General features: G+C 40.7%; 1 long non-coding RNA gene across 1 annotated transcript in view; it reads left to right on the top strand.

The window, feature by feature from the left end:
- Nucleotides 1-16325, top strand: part of LOC137470003 (uncharacterized) — a 63439-nt gene extending 47114 nt beyond the window's left edge. The window contains exon 2 of the long non-coding RNA XR_010996867.1: nt 16186-16325. This is a non-coding gene — a long non-coding RNA (uncharacterized lncRNA). The remainder of the gene's footprint in view (nt 1-16185) is intronic.
- The last annotated feature ends 1069 nt before the right edge of the window (nt 16326-17394 follow it).

Raw genomic sequence — 17394 nt, 5'->3', positions numbered from 1 at the left:
ACACAGGGAAGGGGAGCAATCAGGAGTGAGGGCATCCTGGGCAACCATGCCCAGGAGAGGGCTGAAGTCTGCTGCCCCAGATGTGACATGTTCAGGGTTTTGCTGGGTCTTTTCATATACTTCAACCCCCATTTTTTGTTCTTTAAGCCATAGAGAAAGGGTTTTGAATGCTGCTGTTTTACATCGTGTCTTAGGTAAAAGAGAGTACTTGATCCATCAGCAGACAACCTACATCCATGTGTAAAGATAGTGTAAGGGTTTAATATGTCCACAATATTTTGTAACTGACTATTTTATAGCCATTTCTCAATTAACTGGAGTGTGAGGAATAAAGAATTGTACCATTTATTTCCAGTTGATGGGGAGGAGGTTGCCCTGTTGTTTCCTACTGTTTTTTATTTGCACGTTTGAGATTAGCACCGTTCTCAGGAGAATGGCTTCAGGCAGTGGTCTGTACCATGAGCTCCTCTTAATGGCTTCTCTTCCCCACAGTTCTGGTTATCTGATTTTAGAAAACCTCACTGAATTTCAAAGCCTATCATGTGAAACACACAGCATGGCATTAAAAATAAACAGGATGGCTGGAGCCAGAAAGAAAAGCACGCTTCTGACATTCCTGGCTTTCCTAGGTGTTGTAGGTGAATATACATGTTTATGCACCTCTATATATTGTTATGGAATTAGAGATTATTTAAAAGACTGACAAATTTTCAACTTAAAACCCCCTGTGTACTGAATTTATGCCATCACGCTGTAGTTTTGCATGTAACTGCTTGTCTTTGCCCCTTTGATGGTCAGGCTGCATATATGCTGTACAGGTTTGTCTGGGCCAACACTTTCAAAATCCTTCTGTATTGCTGTTGATATTTGGGTTCTGTACAAGGTAATATTCATTATATCCTGATATGCACCCTTAAAATTTCTAGTCAATTTAGGCATGCTGGGCTGCATCAGGAGCACCGTGGGCAGCAGGGCAGGGAGGGGATTCTGCCCCTCTGCTCTGCCCTGCCCTGCTGGGATCCCTCCTGGAATATTGCACCCAGCTCTGGGCTCCCAGCACGGGAAGGACAGGGAGCTGCTGGAGCCAGTCCAGAGGAGGGACACCAAGTTGATCAGAGGGATGGAACGCCTCTCTTATGAGGATAGGCTGAGAGAGTTGGGCTTGTCCAGCCTGGAGAAGAGAAGGCTTTGGGGTCAGCTAAGCGTGGCCTTCCAGTACCTGAAGGGAGCCTACAGTGAAGATGGAGAGAGACCATTTACAAGGACATGTAGGGACAGGAAAAGGGGGAACGGCTTCAAACTGAAAGACATTACGTTTACATTAGTTATTAAGAAAAAATACTTCTTGTCAGAGTTTTGAGGTGCTGGAGCAGGCTGCCCAGAGAAGCTGTGGATGCTCCATTTCTATAAGTGTTCAAGGCCATGTTGGATGGAGCTCTGAGCATGTCAGGAAGGTCAGCACTAAGTCATCTTTAAGATCCCTTCCAACCCAGACCATTCTATGATTCTTTTTTGGCTTAAAATAATTTCTGTCTTCAACAGTTTTCAGAACATAACTCACTACTGGGCCACTACTGACTGGGAGTCCTATTGCTTAAGCTGCCTCTTTTTTTTCCTCCTTCTTTTGCTTCATCTGTTACCTGGCTGAACATTTTGTGCCAGCTGTATGGATGCAGAAGAAGAAATATGATGGCATTGCATGAAGTGGGAAAAATATAATATAGCATTTAGCAATCTGTGCCTTGCCCAAGAGCACAAATATCATCCTGAAATGTCTCAGTGTAAAAGAATGTGCCCCTGGTTTTCACATAAGTGATCAGTGTTTGTGTGTTGGTGTCTTAGTGGAAAACGCTCAGAGCATTTTCCATTTTTGTCCTCAATATTTCACACTAGCCTTGACTGAGTGGTGATTTTTGGGAAGGGTCAAAGTGAAGAACAAAAGTGAACCTAAGTTCAGATGAAGCTGACTCTGGGGTAGACACCTGGCCAGGATTTGATGGCTCTGACTCCTTGTGTATGTGTGTGCATGTGGGGAACAAATATATCCTCCACTCCTCAAAATTTTCATCTTAGTGTACTCTTAAAATTTTAGTGTATATTTTATTTTTTTTTTATTACAGTATCATACATTTTAGTTGAGCAAAATAGTTATGTTTTCTGTACAGAAAAGGGTCTTGTGGGATTTGCAATTTTTTTCTTCCTAAAATAATTTTGAGGCTTTTAAAAGACCATAAAAAATCAAATAGTCACTTTTGGTCCACACTGGTTTATCGGTATTCCAAAACACAAATCCAAACATTAGCACAGTAGTGTGTTATCCCCAGACATTTCACTCTGCTTCAAAGGAAGAAAACAAATAGAGGAGCTTGTTGTATTTTCATAAAGTCATTTGTTGAAGTAGGTCTTAAGGGGGTAGTAGTAAAGAAAAGAAAATTATAATTTGCAAAATTATTATTTGTATTATTTTAATAGTAGGGGAAAATGAAAATGAAGGCTTTAGGAAGAATGGTATTACCCCTGATTGTGCAACAGCGTGCAGGGGCTGTTCAAGTGGAAAAGATAAAAGATTATTCTATGGGGGACAAATACAGTTAGGGCAACGTGATTACAGCTTTATTGAATAACAGGCTGGAGTGTCAGTGCTGTAATTTCTAAAGTGATTCTTTAAGCAAAGATTCCTTTAGCCAAAAGGAGCAGTACTGCTTAGGAACTGCTGGAGAGGAAGTTTGTGAAAATCAGGATATGTAGTACTCACAGAGAGAGAGTAACTTAAAGTTGTAAAAGAGTTGAAAAGGAGATAATTTTTTCTTCTCCTTTAGGTTTCTCTCCTTCTAATGCTGGAAGACCTGTTTTCCCTACACCCTACCTGTGTATGTGTGGGCCTGTGCATACACATGATGAGCATGCTGAGAGGTGAACTAATTGATTTAGTTTTAGTGGTCTGGCCCGTTAAGGCACCTACTCATTACCCCAGTCCTTTTGGACACTGATGTTTCTGCAGAAGGAATGACAGAGCACAATATAAATTGCTGCATCAGCTTCTCTTTGCAGCCCGGATTGTTGACATGCGTGCATCCTGGAAGCAATGAAATAAAGATACTGGAGGAATCACGTGCAAAATCTTTCTTTTATAAATCAAAAAACCAGAAAATAAAACAGAAAATCCTCTTAGAAAAGAAAGATTATTTCCTTCTGACTACTCTTTAGAGTGATATATATATTCTTCAGTGAATGAAAAAAAAAGGCAAAATGATTTTAAAATTTTATTGCAATAAAGCAAATTTATTACTTTGGATCAGAATTCAATTATTTTTTTGTATTTTCAGTCCTCCAGGCAGGATCTCTAACACTGGCACACAGATATATGTGACTGACTTAATGTATCACAGCTTTTCCATTTACTTCAATACACAGCTCTCCTGCCCTAGAGAGAAACAAATTTATATGACTTTCTGGGCTTAGGGCTGAGCCCTAACGTGTAAAATTCACTTGTGTGCTGGTGTTGGCTGGGATAAAGTGAATTTTCTTCATAGCAGCCAGTATGGGACTGTGTTTTGGGTTTGTGCTGCCAACAGTGTTGGTTTTCCAGGGGTGTTTTGGTTATTTCTGAGCAGAGCTAACACGGAGTTGGGGCCCCTTCTGCTTCTCATCCCACCCCACCAGCGAGCAGTGGGGAGCACGAGGAGCTGGGAGGGGACACGGCTGGGACAGCTAAACGTCCAGAAGGACATTCCATGCCCTATGGCATCACTCTCAGCATGTGAAGCTGGGGGAGGAAGGAAGAGGGGGATGTTCAGAGGGATATCATTTGTCTTTCCAAATCCCCGTTACATGTGAAGGAGCCCTGCTGTCCTGGGGATGTCTGAACACTCGCCTGCCTTTGGGCAACAGTGAATGGATGCTCTGTTTTGCTTTGCTTCTGTGGTGACTTTTGCTTTCCCTGGTAAACTGCCTTGATGTGAGATTGTCAGAGCTTTTCAAATATTTGGTGATAGTCGTAGGCTGGTGTTTATAGTTTTGGAAAATATTTTGAGAGCTCGTTTCACAGTTTATCCATCTGGGCTTAAGAATTGTGGCTTAATTGAATAAAAAAATCGTATTTTTATAGCTAAAACTGTTTACTATTAATTACTGTTACTATTGTTTGGGTAATGATTCAGTCTTGGGAAAGAATTGATAGCAAATCAAATGTTTTAAGCACAGGCTTTGAGATATGGCTATCCAAGCAAAGGGGAGTTGTTCTGCTCCTCTTGCTGCCAGTGTCAGACCAAGGTTTTACGTGGTGGAAACATGGTCTCTATTGAATCAGACCCTGAATGAGTCCTTGGTTTCCTCTTAGCCCGTGTCAGAAATGAACCCTCCTAGGGCAGTGCAAAGCTGTACCCTAAACTGGCTATAAAACAGCCCCAATATTGGTCCTCACCATGCCAGCATCTGTGCTAAAGTAAAATTGACTATTTCAATATCAGTCTTGTCAAAAGTATACCCGGGGAACCTCTTAAAAAAAGAAAGAATAATTTTCTGCCATAGTTGTTGGATTTTGGAGTGGTTGGTACGTCTTAAGATGTGTGAAATAATGCTGCTGCTAATATGTGCAGCTCCTTTCTAACAGCACAGACATCACTTGTCCCTTTCTTCCTTCCCCCATCCATGTAGCCTTTTCTGGAAAAAGCAGGAAAAGCAGACTAGACCCTCCTTCACTCACCCCTGGTTCATTGGGAGGATCTGTTTTGGCCTCCAAAGGGGTGTGTAGTGCTTACCCTCTGACAGAAGACTGGCAATGCACAGTTTTAGTGTTTCTGTGAAGGATTCACTTGATCCTCCAACAGGCTTTTGCAGAGCCCAGTCTCCCTGGCATTGCAGTGGGGCAGGGCCTTTTTGGGGGATTTGGTTTAACACTTAACACTGGGAATTTTATGGTTCCCTCAAATCTTGTAAGTTCTTTTGCAGAAAGAATGGTGAAACTGCTTAAGTGAATAGAAATGTGTGTGTAAATGAATCTCGCTGAACATTGCTGCTCGTGTGCAGACCCCCTGTATTTTTGGTTGTCACAGGAGCAATATATGAGAAATGACAGTATAATATTAATTTAAGCTCCTTTAAGGACCTACAGTTTTGATTAAAGATTGATCCTTTGTCACTGTCAAGCAATAAATCTGGATAGTGCCATGAGAGGAAAGCATTTGCTCACAAGACCAAATCCTTAGCAGCTGCACAGTGCTTTTTAGAAGCTGTGCTTATTTACACTAGGTGAGTATTTGGCCTGTCATATTTATTGCAGCATGAGTATTTTGATCTGAGGAAAAGCAGACCCCTGCTCATCTTCAGGAGAGGGAAATAGGCCCTGGGTTGCTATAAACATCTGCAACACCTCTGGCCTTGACAGCTGTCTGCTGAAATTATGAACGTGTCCTCACCTCCTGTTTTTAACGGTGGTGGACAGTACATTTCCATCTGTTATTCCCTTTGTACCTTTTTTATACTCTTGTGTCAACGCACATCCAGATTTATGCTTATTACCCAGCTGTTGTTCCAGGAAAATGCCTTTTCTGTGGCTAGAAATGCTTTTGAAGGGCTCCTGTAGGGGTGTCAGGGTCTCTCTGGCCAGATGCCACCATTGTCAGGGCACACGGAGCATCCTTTGCCCACCACAAAATCAGTAATTTATTTTTCACCCTATTTTGCCAATCCCACTCTCTACTTTTCTCTTTTTGAAGTAAAGAAAACACATCTGCTAAACATTGTCCTCAGCCCTACAGGACTGGGGGATGGGTGCAAAATGAAGAGCAGGATGAGGACCAAACTGCTGCTTCCACCCAAGGGAATCTAGAGACAAATGAGATGTTTCATTGTGTGATTTGCTGTTTGAGGTAGTTGTATCTAGGGGTGAAGTCCTACCTCTGGAACAGGATCTAAAGTAGTTCCATTCTTACCGGAAAAGGATGAATTGAATACAGATGCTTTTGTTATATCATCTTTTAAATGATTTGGGGCAAAACATTAAAAGCCCAGGGTTTAAATGGATTTCTTTTATTTGAAAAAGAAATCCAAATAAGGGCTAAGAATTTTTAGGGTTGATGATTTTTAAAAATTATTATTATTGAAGGTTTGTTCAGTTAAGTTTAAATTTAAAATTATTCTACTTATAGAACCAGATTCTGGTGTAGTCATTACCTGGGGAGAAGGGAAAGTATGGGTGCTGATTTCAAGAAAATCTAAGTCAGGGGATAAAATGCTTTTTTATTTGGTTTCCTAGTCTCACTGTTTCTCTTCTGTCTCTTTGTTTACCTTTCTTTCCATATTTTAGGGATATCAGTTTGAGTGATTTTAGCAAGTTTTGGTCCTTCTCACTGCACCACATTTCACCCTGAAATGAAACAAAACCACCACAACAAAACGTGCCCAGCCCTTCTCCCCTAATCTAATGTGAAGAATCAATCTTTCTTATGTAGGTTATGTTTCTACTGGGGGAGATAAAGCATCCTAAGTCTTTGAGGACTGCATTTGGAATTTTATTATAAAGATTATAATTCATTTTTAGCTTAATCGCTTGTTGAAGAGCTTATCTTTATAGTCATGAGAAAAATGAAAGAAAAGTGCTGAAATATAAAAAAAAGTCTCTTCCATAATTAGGATCATATTTCTGTAAGAATTTTTTGTTATTTTTTTCTGTATTATGTGTTTATTAAATATTCTCCCCCTTCTTTGCAGTGCCTGGTATTGTAACCATGAAAAAGGGGAGGAGGCATCTTGTTTAGTTTGACCTAAGTTTTGTTGGCAAGTTATGGTGAATACTCATTTATTAATATAACATAAAGGCAGAAAACTTCAGAGCTTCCCTCTAACTGGTGAACAATTAGTGCTGCCACATAAAAGAAATAACTCTCCTTGTATATGTTACAGATGTTTACATGAGCAATAATATTTACCATTACCACTTTCACATCTTGTAAAATTGTTCTTAGATAATACACATTTACAACCAAAACCAAAAACAATAACAAAGCCAGCTCTTACACAAAGAAAATAATTAGCCTCCATGTCCAGTCCTCTATCTGCTAAAATTATTGAAAGCCACAATATCTGTATCTGCTCAAGCAAGCTTCTCAAATAGCCGTTAAATCATACCAAAATAAACCCCATAATTGGCTGATGCAAGCTGCAGGATCTGTTCCAGATGATCACACAGACAAAGCATCCTTTGATCCCTTCCCTTGCATGTGTTCTTAACCCATCTCGTGTTGTTTTCACCTTTAATCTGCATCCACTGCTTGCTTTATCTCTCTGTCCTGTAATGTAAATCAGAAATGATTGCAGTAAGTAACCATGTCTTAAATAACAGGGACTATTTGGGACTGTCAGGATGAGCTCCCCTTGCTGATGTGGTGGCTGGAGCAGCGTGCCTGTATCTTGCTGCTGGGTTTAGATTTTTCATCATTTTGGATTGCTCTCACTGTAAAGGTTCCTTCCCAGAGACGCTCAGGTCTGTAGCACTTTGTTGGTCAGGCTGGAGATAGGGCAGAAGGGCACAGATCTGAGATCAAAGGCCCTCCTCCTTTTAACGTTTGAAAAAGTTCAGATCAGTGTTTCAAAGTGTGTGCCTGGTTGGCCTGTGCTGCGTAGCTGAGATTGGATTTGTCCTGGGGAAAGTACCTGACTACTCAGAAGCTTATCCAGGTTGCCTCAGTGTACAAAGCTGAGCTAGGAATTCCATCAGCACAAGTTTGTCTGTGAAATTCATGGCATCTCACCATCTGGGGTGTAGAACTGGAAGACCCTTATCTGAGCTTTTCAGACATTAAATTTTTTTAAATTTTATTTTGGTCTTTAAGTGATGAGAGGCTGAATAGTGAAGTAATCTGTTTTCATCATTTTACTCAGCTCATTTCCCTCCCACCTGAAAACAGAGGCATAAACCCTAACAAGAAAAGCTGTAGATTTACTGGGAGCAGAATGAGTGGATGTAAATGTGCAAAATCTTGTAATAAATGTATGGATTAATTGAACAACTGCATTATAGAGGAACATTTTTCATCACAGGGAACAAACAGGCAAGGACATGTGGCCTTTTTAATGTAAGCTGATGATTAATGTGGTATAGTATGAGCTGAGACGTGTGCTGATAGCCCGCTAAACCTCCTCCACATGAGTTCTCATGGGAGTCTTTAGAAATGCATTATCTGTCGCACAAAATAAACTGGCAAAAGTTTTAGTCGAGATTACTTCTTCTTTCCTGCCTCACTGTTTCTGATTAGACAGGAGTGGCATGCCTGGCTCCAATTCTAGCTCAGAGCAAAGTTGTCTACTGGAAGAAATTGGGACAACTCACTGTACCTGGCAGAGTCAGTGAGATCATCAGTTCCATGGAAAGCCAAAGGAACATAATTTCCAATCAAGACAAGAAAGTTTTAACCTGCAGTCATTGTGTTTAGTTTAGTTCATGCTGGTTAGTTGCTCTTTTTTAGTGGCACCACAAGTCTCACCTTGCAATCTTTCATAACTGCAGTTGTATGACTCTCTCTACCCAGATTAGAAGAGGGAACTTTAGATATAATTTTGTGGGTTTGTCTCGTTTCCTTTTTGTGTGTGCGTGTGCTTTTTTGTTGTTGTTGTTTGATCGGTTGTTTTGTTGATTTTTGTTGGTTTGTTTGTTCACTTATTTAAAAAAAGCATAGGGGAATGCAGATATTCCAAGTAAAATGTAAATCCACCCTGGGCCCCTAGGTTTTCCTAAGAAGCACAGGAGTACATTTTCCTAACTCATCTTTCTGAGATATTCTCTTTCCCAATTCCAGCTGGCTGGGTGCACATGTACTCCCGTGAATGGTGATTAATGAAACAACAAACACAGTGGATATTTCAGTGACTTTCTCATTTCCTACCTGGAGCTGCTCGGTGAGAGCTGCTGTTTTGGGTGTTGTATTCCTGCTGTCTATCAGGTGTAAAGAACATTTCTCTCTGTCCAGGTAAATCCTGGCTGGGTGTTTTGTGGTCTGTGTGCCACGCTCTCCTGGGCCCAGAGGGTCTCTTGATTTATGAACATGCTGTTGATTATTTCAACTCTCTTAATTCAAACCGTGTGTCTGCAGCTGCTCCTTAAAGGACTATTAGTTTTTAAAACATGGAAAAATTCTATATTCACCATTATTTTAGCAAAAAGGAATAAAATGTGCATATTCCATGTAGGCTGTTCATTAATTCTCCAGGCAAATGTACCCTTTAGCTTTAGTATTTCACTCAAATTTGCCTGTTTTGTGAAAAGAAAAAATTGAGCTATGATCCTGACAACTGCAGTTATGAAAACATATTTAATATTGCCATTAAAATTAGTCTTAAAATATTACTATGAAGCTAGTTGGTCAGAATATGCAGAGAAACATATTTTGTTTTGATACACATAGCTGCACAAATAAATTACCTATGCATTTGTAATTCTATCTTTGGCATTTTTCTTGAAGGATATGGGTGAACACTCTTAGTAGTCTAAATAATATTCTTTTCTGCAAAACATTACTGAAAATTAGGTTGTTGATTCTTTAAATAACAATAGCAGAAGGAGCAAATAGAGCCAATTAATCTTTATGAGTAGATCGATTTATCATAGTTATCTCTAGATGGATTTATCACGGTTATCTGCTTCTAATGCATTCACATCAACCTCTGGAAATAAATTTAGGGGAGAACCACTGCTCAGCTGACTTCCAGTTTGTTTGATGCATCTTGGCAGGTGTTACCACCTTCATGCCTTCAAAGATACTGAACCAAAAGAGGAGTGGGGAAGGGTTTATATCGTGGCTGCTCAAGCTTGGGGACACATGTAAGACTTGGCTTCACAAGAATGTCTCTGCCAAGAGGCTGAGGAACAGCTGCAGCAGGACGGGAACTGAGTGTCCTGCAGATGTGGGCTGCTCTTCTAATGAAGGGAGACTTCAGTGACTCATGGCTTGTGGAGCCTGCTCTGGCTTGGACCTGGTTTAGGTGAGTTCTTGAGGGAGTTGATTGTGGAGCAGCTGGGCTTGCACAGTGGCACGTGTTTGTCAGGTACCCCTGCGCATGTGATTGTGCACATGGCTCTTCTGATTTCACTGTCCAGCATCCCATGAAAATCAGGCTTTATTTAAGAACTCCTTTCTGCGTTCTGGCAAACTGGCTTAGGTAGCTGAGACAGGATCACGGGTTGAAGCTGGCAGAATCTGTATTTGGCTGTGAGCCAAGGCCACTAAAATGCCCAGTTTTTTTTTTTTTAACATATTCTGGAGGTGAGGCTAAGATGTTGGGAAGCAACTGAGGAGAAAATCCACATGAATCCCTTTTTTACACTATTTTTAAGGTGCACCTTTTGGCGTAGATTCCAGGAGCTCCTGTGAGTGGTACCAAAGGCTGTAGGTGTAGGAATTCATGCTGTTCATCCCAGGCATAAGTCAAAATTACAAGTGCTTCAAGTCTTAGCTGAGATGAGCTGCTCTTTACAATGAAGAACACCCTGTAACCAGAGCCTTATTTATCTTAGTAGGTAGTAGAAAGAGCTGGTAAAATAAATTTTGTTGAAAATATTTTATTTGAGGAGTAGTAATATTTATTAAAAATATTCTATCATGTTTATTATGAAAGGGTTAACTGAAACACTGAGCTCCTGAATCTAAAGGATTTAATTGTCCACTGGCTTCTGAAGCCTTTTCCCTCAGAGAGTTCTGAAAAATCTCATTCTAACTCATTACTTTCACAGTAATATAGAATTTTTTGCACATTCAGTTTAAAATGGATTGAGTTTAACAGCATACTGAGTAAATTTTTTTTTCTTGGGATATTCTAACAGTGAAAAGTATCTAAAAAAGGCAGTTCCTTTTATGAAAGCTCTTCAGACATGCTTCACAGTCAATAAATATTTTCTAGAAAGAGAAGAGCTCAAGTGCTCTGAAAAAAAATTACCTACACAAGGTGAATAAAAAAGTACTCATTTTTTTATTAATAAGTTAGGCAATAAATATAAATCATGTAACTTAAAATAGTGTAATAAAAACTTCAGTAGATTTTTTTGGCAATTATGCAGTAGGTTGCCTGTGCATGCAACCTTTGCACCAGCAGGGCACACACTCATGTTTCCTTGGGAAAAGAATGTGGAGTGAGCAGCCGCTACCAAATGCAGAGTGAATTTACCCCCAGTTTCTGCAATTGTTATTGCTGGGAACTTTACCAGAAGCCTGTTTTGTTTAAATTTACCAGGTACAGTTATATCTTCCCCACATTCACCGTTGCATAACACTGACTTTTCAAACACTCAGAAATAGCACCCTTGCCCTTTAAAATGGAGGTGAAGATGGGGCTGCCTCAGTCTTGAGCCACGTGTGATTAAACCCAGAGAAGGGTCATCTCCGGCTGTGCGCCGATGAAGTCTGAAGACTGTGGTGCAAAGGAACACCACGGACTATTTTGGCTGTATGTGTGGCTTGGTTTCATCACAAACAATACAAAATAGTCCTAAAAATGTTGGGCCAGTGTGTATCTCAGTGTGTGTTGGTAACACTGCTGAAGTCATACAAGATACACAGAAAAGGGAGACATGCAGGAAATTCTTTATTTTCTCCTAGAGTAGTAGTGGTGAAATCTGAAATCTGACATGTCAAGTTTTGTGCTATTCCCTTATTGTTAAACATAATGGATATATGACATGACATTTCACTTGCTTTTTACGATAATCGTGTCATCTGTGCTGGCATGGACATCATTATTTTGACACAAGTTCCAGATGATTTGCTATAAGGATTCTGCTGGTTTTAGTTGTAATAGGGAAAATAGATGCCATACAAATCGTGTGAGGCTGATTTTATAATTCTCCCTCATCCCAAATCTGTTCATTTCATTAACAGTTGAAAGTAAGGAATTTCACTTGTTGTATGTGGAAAGTGAGTTTCATACACATAGGGATGCCTGGGTGTGAATATCTGGAATATCTGTGCTTAGATCTACTTGGAAACCAGACAGACGAAGTTAACATTTTGTTTATTTATCTATATGGGCCAGTAATGTAATTAATGCTTCCTTGTACTAAAATGGAAACAAAATGATGAGAGGTGATATACAAGCATTCAAATATATTTGCTCGCGTAGCAAACATTCTGCCTGCATTCTCCAAACCTACATTTCTATTTGGCCCTTTGGTGTTTTACTTCAACACCATTGCTTGTGGACACCATCATCTGCATCAAAAATGGCACAAAGCTACCCCTGGAAAAAATCAGTTTAGAAGCCAGCAGTTCTCCAAACATACTCTCTTGTCCTCTGTAGTGGTGTAACCATGTCCAGACCAACACTGGGACTTGTCTCAGGCACACACTAAGCCTCTAGTCATGCCTGATAAAATTTGGAAATAATGTTAATTGGAACGGGCCAAAAGCCATGCCAGGGACCTTTTTGACAATGTCATGGTTGTGGTAGTTGTGTTCTCCCAGCAGGAAGCTTCTTTGGATGCCTTTTATGTGGCAGTAGATATGTGGTCCCTCATTCCACAGTCTGATCCTTCCAGGAGGACTCTCTGTGCTCAGAGTCCAGCCCAGAGTGTGGCTGCGTGGCAGACCCATATTGCTGGCTGGCCTACAAGCCTGGCCCTCAGGGGTTTCAAGAAGAATCTAGTGCCTAAATAGTCCTAGAAACAAGAGCACTCTGCACAGCAGGGCTGCCCTGGGCAGGCATTTGGGAGTTTTAGAGTAGTGGGAATTTCTCAGCTCTCTCCCAGCTTTCATAGCTTTGTAGATGTTTGCAACCACAGACATTCTGCCTTCATTATTTTGCAAATTCACTGGTCATTCTTTAGAGTCATTTGTGAGAATCTGCATGAAGAGGTGGCATCAACAAACCTGTGACAGTGGCAGAGATGATAAATCCCAGCTAGAAGTGATGGAGAGCAGAAAGGGAAGGTGCCTGCTGCAAAAGCAAAACTGCTGGCTCAGACAAGACAAGGTTAGAAAGCATCTTCTGCACCTTTCCTGTCTTTCTAGTATTTGCATATAAGCACTTTTAGATCAGGAAACTGAGTGTGTTTCCTTGCTTATCACAAAAGAATCAAGAGACTAAAGGTCAGCAGGTAAATTTACAAAACATTTTCACAGGCTGAATTGGTGTGATTAGTAGTGGTTAGTGTATGGGAATGGAAAGAGGTTCTAGCATCAGTTTTCCTATTAAGGAAGGATAGAGAATGAATGCAAAGATACTCAAGATGTGTTGGGTAATTTTTCTTTACTGTTATGATGTTCTTTACCTTCCTCTTCATTTTATGGGAAATACAAAAACTGAATTTTAAAATCTTTTGCTAGAAATACATTGAATGTAGGAGGTAAATAAAGACAGAAATTGGAAGAGGATACAGTGGATAGGAAAGGCAGAGAACAAGAAATGATATGTAGAAACTTCTCATATAAATGAAAATTTAAAAACATGAACTTAGTGTCATGGCAGTTTCTATAGCTTTAAACAGTAACACCCATATTGTGAGCAATATCAGGTCTCTGTAATGCACACCAAACAATCTTTATATCAAGAGGGCGGTTGCTGGACTCCGAACTTGTGTGCATCAGTTTTGTTGTTTTGTTTTGGAGTTGCTTCTAACCCGAACACATGTGTTTCATCACATTTTGCAGTGCATTTATTAATGCACTGCAGTCTAATATTCAAGAACGTTGTTATTTCAAGATTGCTAAATTCAGCCTAAGAAAGGGCAGATTAAATTCTAGAGACTAATCTTTATTCTCTTTCTTGGACATATGTCCAAGCATGGAAATTCTGTGAAGCCCATGAAAACATAGGAAGTGAATTATTTTGGATTAATCAAATGGGGAGTGTCTTAGTCAAGTCCTAGTAAATGCCCTGGGATTATTTAAGCAGTTCTTGTTAATTACTTTTTGTTTTAGTAGGCTTTTCCTGGGCAGTTCTCATGGTGGCTATTCCCAGTATTTCGTGTGCATTCCAGAACAAACCTTTGCAAAACTGTGCAAGTAGGAAGACGTCACTACCACATCATTAATGTGCTGTTTGACAGTGTGCATTCCAGAGCCAAGAAGGAGCCTCTCTCAGGGGATTCAATCAGGAATTCCTGCAGCCTCCTCTCTGCCACCCTTCTCCACTCCAATTTGGGCAAAGTCTGGCACAGGCAGCCTCCTGCTGTGCTAAGCCACCAGTCTCAGCACCCTCTTTGGTGCCAGTTTATCTATGGGATAATGAATTAGGCACAGTTAATGCCTGTGTAGCCCTTGTGAATTAGAAGCCAAGCTTCTATTGCATGGTTTTAAGGTTGATGAAAGTCAGAAGTATTCACTGCTATATGCATATGTAGTTTTTCTTACTGCCTGCGAAGTCCTTTTTCAAAACCCTGCTTGGTTTTCATTATCCTTGGGCAGTATTTTCACAATTTTAGTGTAGCAAAGGTTTTATTTTACTATTTGGATTTGTATAAGAGTGCCTACTCCCCAAGAAGATACTAGGCCAGATCTGGATGATATATTCCAGATCGGCACAAACTGTGCCATCATTTTACACAGTCACTGCTAGTGAGTCTATATTAAACTTGGTCCTGTACAATTAAGAAAGCTGACTGGATGAAAAATACATCTGCAAGCCAATAGTATTTCCAAAAGTTATGAAAGAAAGGGACTGGCACTTGCAGCTGGTTGCTGTTTGTGTTAGTGTAACAGGAGGCACAGCAACACAATCCCAGGGCCTGCCCTGTGAAGGCAGGATGGAAAACACCTCCTCTGATGCAGAGAGTGCACAAGCAGAAGGTGCAAGAGCATTTGCTGCACAGAAGCAGAAAGCTGATGGTGGAGCTGGCGACGTGGGAGTGATGGGAGGAGGTCTCCAGAAGTGTCCAGGCAGTTTATCTGACTCTAATTCCAGCTACCTGCTCTGGGTAGCAGAGAAACGGAGAGGGAGGTGGGTGAGAATTTTGTTGTTGCAGGTCCCTCTTCTGAGTCTGATTTTCTTTGAGGTTGTGCTTGTTCTTTGGTGCCTGGGGGGCAGGACTAATCAGCACAGCGAGCCAGCAAGGGGAGCATCACCTCTGGTGGCTGGTAGCAGAGCTCCAGGAGTTCCAGTTGGGAATGTTTGCGTGGGAACCACCTCTTGGGATCTTCCTGCTGGATAACCACTGCATGAAGGTCTCTCTGCAGCATCAGTAGCCCTGGTTTTATGGGAAGGAAATGAAGTCTTTTTGTGCACAGCTGTGCCCTTGCTCAGAGCTGTAATGCTGCCAGTGGTGCAGACAGCAGGTACCCACCTGGCAGGAGGGGTTTGACTGAGCACTGGGTAGAGAGATGGCTCAGATGAAGTAATGAAATAATGCGTTCCAAAGGGGCCCCTGAATTTGGATGCCCTACTTTTTAGGTGTTGAGATGTGTAATGTCTTGGTAAAATTCACAGAGGGGTTAGAAGCTTCCACTGAAGTGAAAATGAGTACTCGTTTCTGCATTGCTTTGCACAAAAGGAAAATAACAGGAGGAGTCTATGGCTATTTGAGAGATGAATGTTTCAAACCAGAAGAACATTTTTAGCATAGCAAAAAAAAATACATAATCACTGTAGGAGTGCTGAGATTGAAAAAGGAAAAAAAGGATGGTGAAACATTTGTGGGGGATTAAATATTCGTGAGCCCAATCACATTATAGCTAATAAAATTAGTAATTATTAATTAATTATTAATTCTTTAATACTACTGTGACTTACCACTGGAAAAGTCAATTTATGGTTCTGTATTTAGTGAGCCTGTTATGCCCTATAGCAGCAGAGAACCACTAATGTGTATAGATCATCATCTGTGTTTGCTGCAAGCAGTTCTGCAGCTTGGAGAGGTACTGACTGTTTTCCCAGAATGCTCAGAATGGGGCTGAGTTCCACCCATGGCTTTCTCTGTGCATGCAAGGAGCTGCAATGCAGTCTTTTAGAGCCCAGATGACTCATTTAGGATGCGTGTGCACCACACGTGCCACTGCGCTGACCTTTCCCATCCCTTCTTTCTGTTTCATTTGGCTTAAGCAGAGAATATCCTTGGGGTTTGTCTGCTCTGTCAGTCAAACAAGGGTACAAGACTGCTTTTAAATGTAGATTTGGCCACTTTTCCTCTTGCCTGTTTTCAGGAGTATTGCTTAGGTGCAGGCTGAGAGCTGTTCTTGGGAGTATATATTTTGTGCTGTATTGCAGGCTGCCCTCAGCCTGGATGAGTGGGACATAGACAGAACACAGGAATGTGCTGTCAGAGAAAACTGTCTTTGCAAGAACAACATGGCCTTGAGTGATGCCCAGAACTGTGAAGCAGAATATATATTTGTCCAGGATCTTGATTTTTTTTGGTTGAGTTTTTTCTCAGCCTGACGTCATGGGTGATGGCAGAAGGTTGGCAGAAATACTTGAAAAAAGGGGCTCAGATGCTACAGCTCTCCTCTTTTAGGTCTCTGTGCAGTAGATATAGAAGAGCATACCTCAATCTGCCAGATCTGCACCACTGCATCTTTGCCTTGGTCCTGCAGCAGGACTCTAATGAGACATTGTATGATTAAGAAGATTAGACTTGTGTCCAGATAGCTGAACTGCACAAAGATGGGTGACAGGTCTAAATAGAATATGTTAACACAGAATATAATATGTTAATGCACTGCATCATCACCACTGTGCACACAGCATGCGTGTAATAGACGTGTATGGTTAAATTAGCTGAGTGTAGAAGCAATGCCTTTGATACTCAAGAGCTGTGTGCTTGACATAGAAATGTGATTTCAATTGCCAGCTTGATGCTTTAATGTCGGGTGGGTTTTATTTGACAAGCTCTACTCAGGCAACTTATTCTTAATAAATAGCTGAGCATGAAAATAAGGTTTCTTGTTCTCAGCAAGGTGGACCTAAGGAACTTGTTGTTACTCTCCAATGGAATTTCAAAAGGAATTCGGTAATGCAATACCAGATTTCTCTAAAACTCTTTTATCCACACTCAGGATGATGAACATCTTTACAGATCAGGATAGCACAGCTTGGGTATAGTGTAGTTAAATTATGAGGTGGCATTGCTGTAGCCCAGTGTGGCCAGGTTGTAAATGGTGCCTTTTCATCTGATTGAAAGAGTTGCTCAGATTTCTCTACCTGTTGAGTCTGCATTGTTTTTGAGAACAGCATAAAGTGCTAGCAACTTTTAAATTCTGCAAGGGCTTACACTTAGCCCTTTTTTTCCCTTCATTCTTTATGAATGGTTTACTTAGCATGATCTTTATTTTTTAAACTACTGGTAAGAAAATAAATGTTTCATCAGAACCTGGAGCTTAGCATTATGAGTTTAGTGTGCATTGATAGCAATATACTTGTGTCTCATTTAGTGTGCTGCCATTGAAATATGCCCATTAAAAGCTTCTTTTTATTAAG

Source organism: Anomalospiza imberbis, chromosome 3, assembly GCF_031753505.1.
Source record: "Anomalospiza imberbis isolate Cuckoo-Finch-1a 21T00152 chromosome 3, ASM3175350v1, whole genome shotgun sequence".
Lineage (NCBI taxonomy): Eukaryota > Metazoa > Chordata > Aves > Passeriformes > Viduidae > Anomalospiza > Anomalospiza imberbis.
This window is presented reverse-complemented; position numbering and strand designations above follow the sequence as displayed.